The sequence below is a fragment of the Lotus japonicus genome, chromosome 2 (assembly GCF_012489685.1).
Source record: "Lotus japonicus ecotype B-129 chromosome 2, LjGifu_v1.2".
NCBI classification, from domain to species: domain Eukaryota; kingdom Viridiplantae; phylum Streptophyta; class Magnoliopsida; order Fabales; family Fabaceae; genus Lotus; species Lotus japonicus.
The window spans coordinates 7360838-7372334 of NC_080042.1; the positions used below are offsets into that span (position 1 = coordinate 7360838).

An 11497-nucleotide genomic window follows, 5' to 3' on the forward strand; every position below is an offset into this window, starting at 1 on the left:
ATCGGCGGAAGGATCTCCATCGCCTAATAGCGTTAAGCGCCCAAACAACAAGTAGCAAATAGAAAGGGTTAACTCCATGCAATTACCATGTATAAAAGAGAAAAATCATGCTGTTCGAATTTAATTACCTGGCATGGTAAATAACTAGCAACATAACTCAACTCATATATCAACAACTTAAACATAAATTGGACTCAGATAATAATAACCTCAACAATGTAACATCAAATCAGATATCAATAAACCAATACGAAAATCCAACAACATAGGGTCAGGTGTTAGTTCCCTATAATGCAACTATATGCTGCTAACAAAATGGATCGATCAATATCGTCTCTCAAGACGGGACAATGATAGGACACACCTCCTCATCGCCACTTATAACGTCATACATGACGGGACAATCATAGGACACACCTCCTAATCGCCACTTAACGTCACACAAGACGGGACAATCATAGGACACACCTCCTGATCGCCACTTAGCATCTCGCAAGATGGGACAATGATAGGACACACCTCCTCATCGCCACTTGACTCAAGCCCTATATGCCAAGTCAGACAACAACAAAGCCCAACCAAGGACCAATCCAAAGTAACCACATGTTCCATCCACTAGGAAGCAGTAACGACAGAAACCAGTAAACGGCCGAAGCCTCTCAGAAAACATTTTCCAAATTCAGCATAATAATCATAATCATCTGCCAATCAATATAAACATCTTCATCTCAAACACAGGCAGTGCGATAAAAGCATGCAAGACTCAAAGACGCTCTAAAACCGAGTTACCCTTACCTTCGTGAGTAGAAGTTGGGCATGGAAATTGCGAACCTAGAACAAAGAAAACACAATCATCAACACAAGCTTCACTAGGAGCAACACGATCTACTAATACTAATCGAAATCGTAAAGAAAGCCTCTAAAGCTTCAGAGTTCCTATTTAGGCACAAATTGACAACGGAGACTTCGTTCGCTAAAACGAGCATAACTCGAGCTACAGAACTCAGAATGACACGAAACCGGCGCCAAAATTTCGACAATTGAAAGAGCTACGCAATGGCTCAGGTCATAGAGACCCAAAAATTATTTTTGGACACGGTACCCAAGCAATTAGGTTTCGGCCACTATGGAAAATAGAGTTTTCGAACTTTTTCTTCGATCTAAATCAATTCACAAGGTAGTTTTAGGGTAAAACTAAGGCAAAGAAATTGTCGGAACAATTTTCGGACAATCGGGTCGAAATACGACTATCCAGGGGCATTTTGGTCCAAAATAAAGGCTCAAAACTTCAAAGTTATCAGTTCGGAAAACAAATTTGACAGCAACGATCCTCATGATATCCGTGACAACAAATCCTAAAGGCACGAAGTCAGATTAAGTCTTTTCGACAATAAAGTTTCGAAATGTGAGACAAAAAGAGTTTTGAGTCAATTTTTCAGATCCTGGACAACTGAATCGCAATCAGAGTTTACTGACAGAGGTTTTAGACTCAGGGGAACATAAGGAACATAACCCAAGCGAGAAATCAGAGAAATCGGACAATTTTAGAAAAAGCTCAAAACTTAGAGCACAGAAACGACTTCAGAAACTCAGCAGAAACAGAAATCAGAGGCAGGATTCATGATAGTTACCTCGATACCTAGAAGTAGGGACGAACTGCACGAAGATTGGTCAAGTTTTCGCGGAAATCTCCTCCCCCCTTGCTCCCCACGAAATCAGCCACAAATGGAAAGAAAATGAGAGGATTTTGCTTTTTCGCGCTATTTATAGGCGGGTGAAATCGCGGAAAATGAAAATTTCGCGATTCCGATTTTTGCAGCACGATCACCGAGAAATTCTAAGAGAGATTCTGGCGTCAGAATTCCAGAACTCAAAACAAATATCTAGGATTTGGGAAAAACGATATCGAAAAACTCAAAAGCGGTGTCGGTTAATCTGCCCCGAAAAACTACTTTTTGCTGTGATGCTCAAACGACAAAACTTCCAACTGAAGAAAGATTGGAAACGTCGAAACAAGTCTGGCAACATGGACGGAATCTTCGTTAGAAGTCCCGAATAGAAAAAGTCTTCATCCATTGCTCGAAAATAGGGTTTCGAAGCAAAGAAATTAGCGTCGGCGGACATCCGAAAAGTGAAACCTATCGTGCGTACAGTCCAGAGTTCCGAAATGAAACGCTGATCGAAGGAAAAATAAAGAAAATCTTTAAATTTTCCAAGGATTCGAAATCTCACTTAAAACGTTGCTCTAAAGCGAAATTAGCTTATTCTGGACACGCTTGCCATAAGGCGGGTGTGCAGACGACTCGCTCTAATTCCTAAAATGACTACGCAACATTCCTCAAGCAATTCCTGAACTTTCTTCTTCATTAATCTTTCTCAAATATCAAACTCCTGTCACGCTTACACTGATTCTACGCGTGAGTCGGAAATTAGCTTGTTCTGAAAATCCAGGTCTTACATCAATGAAACAACTCACTTAAGCATGCAATCATGGAAGAAGCTATCACATATGGTAAATAAATTATGGATTTCATGCTAAAGGTGTTCAGCCACATGCATAATCCTCATAGCTAATACATGGCACATAAAGACATTAACTTTCATACAACATGTAAGCTAAATCTAATTATATTTTCAAAACAATCAGAATTTCCGTAATCTGGAAAAACAGCAGGAACACCAGCCACTAAAAGCGGTCTCATGAATTCGTTACTGAACCAAAAATCATGTATTTTATATGCCTAGAAAGCTAACTTAAAGTCCTACAATTTCTTAGTTGATCACATCTTCATTTGAGCACTCTAACTGGGAGAAAACAGGTCTCGAAGTGTACTGTCCAGCCCTCAAAACAATCCGAATTTCCGTAATCTGGAAAAACAGCAGGAACACCAGCCACTAAAAGCGGTCTCATGAATTCATTACTGAACCAAAAATCATGTATTTTATATGCCTAGAAAGCTAACTTAAAGTCCTACAATTTCTTAGTTGATCACATCTTCATTTGAGCACTCTAACTGGGCGAAAACAGGTCTCGAAGTGTACTGTCCAGCCCTCAAAACAATCAGAATTTCCGTAATCTGGAAAAACAGCAGGAACACCAGCCACTAAAAGCGGTCTCCTGAATTCGTTACTGAACAAAAAATCATGTATTTTATATGCCTAGAAAGCTAACTTAAAGTCCTACAATTTCTTAGTTGATCACATCTTCATTTGAGCACTCTAACTGGGCGAAAACAGGTCTCGAAGTGTACTGTGCAGCCCAGAAAATTTTGGACAGCAGCACAGCATCATCAAATCTGTGCATAAATCATATAGTACCTAGTCATTTAGCAAAGTTTCCTATGAATCATTGCATACATTGATAGCATCACAGAATCCATGTATCATGAATCCCATCAACCAGACCACAGGTACAACAATCGTAAATTCAAGACAGAAACTCAAAACAGAAATTCAAAACAGAAAACCATGGCAAACCAGAAATTAAAACCAGAAATTTAGTCCAGGATTTCAATCCAGAATCTGTGAACCCCAATTCCAGATTTTTCCTCCCCCATTCAATCACCCAGAATCCCCAAAATCATTGGATTCAATTTCAGATTTCCAGAGCATCATTAACAACAACAATTATACATCCCCAAATCCACATATCATTCACCAAAATCCCATTAGAAACTCAAAACCCCACCCTTACCTTTGGATTGAGTGCAGCTCCGAGTTCCCTGATCAAAATCTTTGAAACGGAACCGTTCTCCCTCCCTTTCTGAGGTTTCACGCACACACTACTCTTTCTCTCCTTCTCCTCCTGCTACCTCTCACACGCACGGCCTTCTTTCTTTCCTTTTTTCCCAAACCCTTTTTTTTTCCTTTTTAAATCTCCATCCTACCCTTTTTCCACCTTAACCCTATTTTCAATATATTATAATTCCATTAATACTATTACCATCACAAAACTAAACCCTCTTAATTAATTACATACTATTAAAATTAATACTATTCTAATATTAATTTCTCCTGACTAAAATTTATAATTTACCCGATTATTAATTAATCGAATACAGGTGTTACACGTGTGCCTTAGGATGAATGGTGGTGGCTTATCGGAAGACGAGGCGCGGCATGATTGCTTTGGTTCTGACTTTGAAATCTCAAGTATAAACCCATAAACCCATAAAATTCCAAACCAATAACGGTAAGCTTTCTAAGCCAAGGCTCTAGCCTTAAACCCGACTCTACTCTTCGAGTCTTCCTTTATTCTTCAAGTTCTCATTTCCGACTCGTACAAGGGTTTAGATTCATCGAAGATTCTCCATCGTCTAATAGTGTTAAGCTCTCAAACAACAAGTAGCAAACATAAAGAGTTAACTCCATGCAATTACCACACATAAAAGAGAAAACATGTTAATCGAATTCAATTACATAGCAATGATAGCATGGTAAATAAACTTATCAACTTAGCTCAAGTTAGATGACAACTCATCCAAAAACACAAAATCAAACCAGATAACAATACAATCAAATGTTAGTGCCCTAAAATGTGACTATATGTTGCTACCAATATGGATCGATCAGTAACGTCTCTCAAGACGAGACAATCGCGCGGGACCATACTCACCTCATCGCCACTTAACGTCACAATGGACGGGACAATCGCGCGGAACCATACTCACCACATCGCCACTTTAGGACATCTCGACAGATGGGACAATCCAGTGTGACCATACCTACCTCATTGCCACTTTATAACGCCTCGAAAGACAGGACAATCACGCGGGACCATACCCACCTCATTGCCACTTTAGGTCCAATGCCTATATGCCAAGTTAGTCAACAACATATCATCCACCTGAGTAGTCACTCAATCAACAATTTCCCAAATCTAATAATCAAGTCAGGGTAACCACATGTCAATCATAATTTCAGCAAGTATAAGTCAAATCAAGATATACATACCAACTTATCAGATCAATATTAAGCAATGAACAATGGTCTAAGCCCCATAAAACGAAGGCATAATCCTCAAGGTTTAACAATGGTCGAAGCCTCAGAAAACATTTGGCACAAGCCTCAGGAAACATTCAACATAAGCAAGTATACAACATTGCAAAGCATGCTAACATTTCAATCAAACGTCAATCAAATTTAACACCTTCAGTTGGGCATGGCCAAGGTAGACGAGGTTCAGAATTAAGCGATGAAGGCTGCTAGGGTTTGGGTGGCGCTGGATCTGTTGGTCGGTTTGTGGTTGTGCGATTAGGGCTAAAAGTTGGGATTTGTGGGAATAGGTTGTTGAAAGCTGGGGTTTTGAGGATTGTTGTGTAACTTTTTGGTTGGTTTCCAAACAATGAAGATGTGGTTGAGGATGGTGGTGGGGTTGGTGTGGTGTGAAGAACCAGAAGGTGAAGATGGGGTTGGGATGGTGGCGAAAGCTACAAACCCAGAAACTTGAGGGATTGAAGCTGCACAATATCTTTCCCTCTCCATGTTCTTCCTGTTCTTCGTTCTAATTAGGGTTCAAATTGGGGGAAAATTAGGGGGGGGGGAATCTGGTAGGTTAAAATTTGGGGAAAACTTGGGTTAAAATTGGGGGGGGTGCAGTTCTTTTGGTGGTGGTGTTTTCATGAACGGTTTTGATGTGATGATTGTATGAAGGATTGGTAGTATTGTTGCAAGCCTAAGCGTTGTTAGGTATAGATAGAAGGCTGAAGATAATTAGAATTGTGATAACATGGGGTAGTGGTGAAAATGCAAAAGTATTGGAACCCATTGTTTTTTCTTGAAAATATTGTGAGTGTCCTCGTAATATTTTTTTAAATGAATTATTATTACACGTGGACGCCATGTCAGTTAATGAAGGGAGAACCGTTTGGTCAACTGACGGAACCAAACAGTTATTGACAGAAGGGCATCAATGTCACGGTTTAGATACATAAGGGAGCTTGACCGCACATTATAAACACGGGGGGTGCAGATCGCACATTCCTAAAACATCAGGGACTCAAACTGAAATTAAGCCTAAATTTTATTACTCCCTCCGTTTCAATATAACTGTTCACTTAGTGGAAGATACGCACATATTAAGAATGCAATAAATTTTATTAACTTTTTAAAACATTATATGTATTTTCCTATTTTACCCTTTAAAATTCATTATTATCTCTCATCATTTATTTTACTTATATGAGCATTATATAGAAAAACACCAATTAATGTTTCATTGGAATTATAAGTGGACAGTTATTATGAAATAAAAAATTTCTCTTTTAAGTGGATAATTAATTAGAAACGGAAGGAGTAGAAACCTATTAAGGTATCAAATTTATGACCTTATTAATTTTGAAACACTTGAAATCCATTCTAATTGGGAAATGGAGGAGGCACTAACTTATTGACCCACTACCCTAAGAGCATCTCCAATGCAAGGTTCTTAGTTCTTATTTTTGAGTTAAGAACTAAAAACTGAGTTCTTAACCACTGGAGGAGATGATGTGGAGTTCTTAGTTCTTTAAAATAAGAACTAGGTTCTTATATAAGATGTTTTACTTTTTGAGTTCTTAGCATGAAAAGTTAATTTTTTCTCTCTCATTCATCAATTGATTTAATTTAGGTATTGAATTAGCATTTAAATTTAAATCAAAATTATATGAAAGTAAAAAATATTACTAATATAATGATATTGTGGGACCAAATTGTTGGAACATGTTGTCATGCATTTTTTCAAAACAACTGATTGTTGAAGCAGATGCCGTGGCATCTGACCTCGTGAAGCTAGGGCATCAGTCCTCAGCTTGTGTTTATGTTGTGGGCCCTCTGAAGATTTACTGAAGATATGTTTTTGAGTTACTTGAGGAGCAAGTATCTATTCCAGAAGGGTTTATTTGTTGGGTTGTTATTTGTTGAAACAATCTTTGTTAAAAGATTGGTTTCTATCTTTACTTGTGCAATAAGAAACCGAATCTATCAAGATTGCGTTTTGAATTGCTGTTACTGCAATCTGTTTCTTCAGCCCGTGCCAACCCTAAAGCTCATGCTACCGCTGCTGAAGTCTATAAAAGGATGAAGACCTAAAACGTGAAGACTGTCGAAGCTGATAGAGAGAGATCGAGTGTTTTAGGATTTGTTAGTTGTGTTTTGTCCTTTGTTAGTTGTGAATCTGTCTTTGCTCATTGATTCTATAAAGCAAAGAGAGATTCTGTGTGTTTGATTGCGTTCAAACTCTACTTGTTCATTGTGTTACCAATCATTGTGGCAGTGATTGAGAGAAAGTGAGAGGGGCTCTCATACTTAGGGTGAGATTCTAAGTAGAAATACACTGGGTAGATTAGGAAGTGAACTATGAACTGAGTCGTTCATGAGTGTCTGTAATTCCTGAATCTTGAGATAGTGGATTTCCTTTCTTTGGGTGCAAACCCTGCAGACGTAGGTGAAAGTTTTCACTGAACTGGGTTAACAATTACTGTGTGTTATTGTTTCTGTTGTTAAGATTTGTTTTACTGTTAAGCGGTTGTCGAACCTCTTGTCCCAGCATCGTGCAGGACAATCATATCAGAGGGAACCTGAATTACACAAATGAATAATGCTAAGAACTAAGAACTCATGGTTGGAGCAAAATTTGCAAAGAGTTGCTTAAGCACATGTGGCAGTAGGGGTGTTCGCGGATTGGATTGGATCGGTTTTGAGGAGAAAAATCATCCGATCCGATCTCATCGGTTTTATGATTTTGTCATCCAATGGATTTTTTACTAAATTCAAATCCGAACCAATCCGATCCAATCTATAGCGGTTTGGATTGGATTGGATTGTTCGGTTTTTGTTTCACTTTTTTGTACTTAAAAATTGTGTTGTATAAATTTAAAAAATATATAATATATGATAAATACAACGATACATAATTTATAACATTAATATAACATTCATAAATTATAACATAGTCAACATATTTTTAAATTATGATTATAATTGTTTACTTTGATGCATGTATATAGTTCAAATAATTACTTGAACTGTTTTTATTAAAACGTAATTTTATAAATAAGCATGTGTGATATAATCAATATATACAATAAATATAAATATGTACTATGTAAGTGTAAATGGAATGATATATGTATAACTAAAATTATACATATTTGTGAATGTTCGGTTTGGATTGGATTGGTTCGGTTTTGGAAATCAAATCCAAAATCCGATCCGATCCAATAAATAATTTCGGTTTTTTCAATTTTCAGTCCGTTCGGTTTTCGGTTTGATTGGATTTCAGTTTTTTTAGATCGGTTTGTCGGTTTTATTTGGATTGGTTCGGTTATGAACACCCCTATGTGGCAGTACGTGCCCACATGAATAGTGCTAAGAACTAAGAAATAAGAACTAGCATTGGAGATGCTCTAAGAGAGTTGATGACGACGAGGCCAAGTTTAACACTAGTTGGAAGTTTCGGATTTTCAAAGTCAAGTTTTGACATATATGCCATTTTTAACAAATAAAGTGCCTTTATCATATCATGTTTGTGTAATAGAAACAATTTTCATATATGCTTAAAAAATATTACTAGTACAAGTTGATTTTTTTTTAAATGTAGTACAAGTTGATTTAATTAGAGTAATGTAATTCAAGTTTTACAAACAATTAGTTCATCGAATAGGAAAATTAATATGTATAACAAAAATAACAAAATCACGGCAATTTAAAGAAATGTTTAAGGATAAAATTGTAAATTTGAACTTAAGTAATTACCATGAAAATAGGATCCAAATTTTCTCTCTCAATCATCATTGATTTCTACAAGCAATATGCTTTTTTGTCACGAAATGTAAGAATAGTCATTTTCTTTGTTTCCGTCAAACATCTTGAGAATTTAATCTTATTTTTTAATTTAATATTAGTATATTTGTAAACAGAAGTGTCTTTAACCGTTTGTATTTTTCGTTTCTTAAAATAATCAGATTCTGCTTGGAGTAATAATAAACACAAGTGATTATAAATAAGTGATTATTTAACAAAATGGCAGATACAAACACGACCAAATTTTTAGTGGAATTCAAGGTTGTTCACTGATGCAACCATGAACACAGTGATATAATAAGAAAGTTTGATCCATCGACCAGGTAAATTCACTGACAACTTAGTAAATTCAGCTATAATGATAGAGTTTGATAATTACATGCATAGAAGGGCACTGAAAGGCGCATTTAGATTGCTACAGGGTCGTTGATCACACCCAAGAAATCATCTTTTATGGTTCCTATGCAGAACTGTAAAAGAAAAAAAAAGGTAATGCACGGTATTAATAAATGAGCACCAGAAGACATTGGAACCTAAAAGTTCAAATGTACATATATCCAAAGAAAAAAGGCGAATTAATTTCTGTACTTGACTACTTGTGCAGGAGTACCGTCAAGCAAGTGCATGCACAAACTATCAAATTCTTGAAGATATATCTTCATACAGCATACAAGATAATCATGATAGGAACAATAGTAAGACATGCAACACCAAAAAAGGTGCTACAATATCATAATTTTCTCAGTGCATACAGTAACTCAAGAATTTTGGAGGATTTATGATGATAATTATTTTCTCTCGTCATACAAGTGTGTGTTCTGCATCTTACTAATAAAGTAAAACTGCATCTTGCTTTTATGATATACACAAACCGCTACTGATAAGCCAGTGACTATCACATGAGATAAACGTTAAAATAGCATGAACTTAAAAGGCTCTTCTCTGAGGAACTAATAATAGCAAAGAGAGCTATAAACAAAAGCTGAATCTGATATATTGCTATTAACAGCTTTTATATCCTATTATTTGATTTTTTCAAAGCAATATTTGGCATAAAGCTGGTGGGGCTTAACAGCATTCATATAAACAAAGTAAAAGATGTAATATATACTCATAAAAACAAAGTAAATGATGTAATATATATGACATATGACATACAATTTCGGTAGCATCCACTCGAGTCCCAATTATCTTTAGTCTCACTTCACTATCTTTCTGAATCTTAACCTGCAAAAACCCAATTGATTACCAAAAACATTTAAAGAGAAAAACATGTAATGAATCAACAAAAGAAAAACACAGCTTGCTCTCTTCTTTCCAATAAAAGGATATAAATGATACGTACTGATCCATCTGAAGTAGTGTAATTTGGCATGTCACCAGACTGGAACTCCATATCATCTGGAATCAACTGATAGGGAAAAAATGGTCTTAACAAATGAAAAATATATTAAAAGGTACGAGTTGAAGCGTATCCTATTACAAAATAGGCTACTTGATAGAAACCAGAAAATTAGCAGTAGTTTATTGATAGAACCCTAATTCCCAATTGGGGATTAGGGGAAGATACATGAGAGAGATACCAAACACCCTCTCTAACCCTAGAAAGAGAACCACTTCTCTTCTCTTTCTAAACCCAATTCCTAACTGAATACAAAGATACCCCTAACTCTCTAATGTCTGTTATTTATAGGCTAAATGCCTCAACAACATTCTAACTAACTCACTAAGTATAACTAACTAACTAACTAACCCCAAACCTTGAGTTCCTATCACTACTTATATTTAATAACCTTTAGAAAAGGTCCCTTTTAAAAGGTACGAGTTGAAGCGTATCCAGGAAGTGTACAAAACGAAGAACAATAATAACCTTTTAGATATTACTGTATACCATTAAGATTATAAAGACCATTTCTCAAAGGTTATGAAAGATAAAAAACCTTACATGGTTTGAGACGAAGATTTGAACAGGTCCAGCTTCAGCAAAAAAATCCCATCTGTACAGACAGAACTCAACAATTATAACTATATCCAGTTATCTACACATGGCAGTTAGACAGCTAAATTACTCTAAAGACAAAGGAAACATATAAACCTTATTCACCATGGTAACAACAGCTTCTAAGATCTCTCCCTTAAATGGTCTGAAGACGACACATTGGTACTTAACCGGAAATGTCACGAACCCTGTACCATCACGAATTAACCCTTTTCCAACATTTTCTATCCCTGTAACCGCCACCACAAATCCATGCCGACCACTACATAATATTTGAAAATCCATATGTTACATCCTACCCATGTCCAAACGCTAAATACTTTCCTCCCGTTTGAATTACATACTGTTCATATCAAATGCACAGATGAAGTTATCATGATAAACATATATAACTAGGGAGGGCATGTTGATCATCCCCCAACCCCCCCCCCCCTCCCAAAAAAAAAAACAAACCCCTTTATGTATGTTGAAATTAGAGATAATATTATAAATAGTTGAAGAAACACAAAGCAAAAGCAATACTGGATAACAAGAAGTCCTGTCAGTGGGTCAGGAAAGGAGCTCTGCACTCTCAACTAAGAGGATTAGAGTCCTTGTTAGCCCTGGGGCTTTGGGGTTTCATTTACTATTTTGGTGGCCTCTTATTTTGAATAACAAATGTTTCTATCCAGGTAACCTTCAAGCTGCACTTCTATTTTATTGTTCTTATTTAATAGA

At 36.4% G+C, this 11497-nt stretch overlaps 1 long non-coding RNA gene across 1 annotated transcript; it reads right to left on the reverse strand.

The window, feature by feature from the left end:
* Positions 1 to 8971: 8971 nt before the first annotated feature.
* On the reverse strand, positions 8972 to 11168 carry LOC130737484 (uncharacterized). Its single transcript, XR_009018761.1, has 5 exons — positions 10877 to 11168; positions 10727 to 10778; positions 10127 to 10192; positions 9940 to 10008; positions 8972 to 9251 (listed from the first exon to the last, which is right to left on the reverse strand). It is a non-coding gene; the product is annotated as an uncharacterized LOC130737484 (long non-coding RNA).
* Positions 11169 to 11497: the final 329 nt, after the last annotated feature.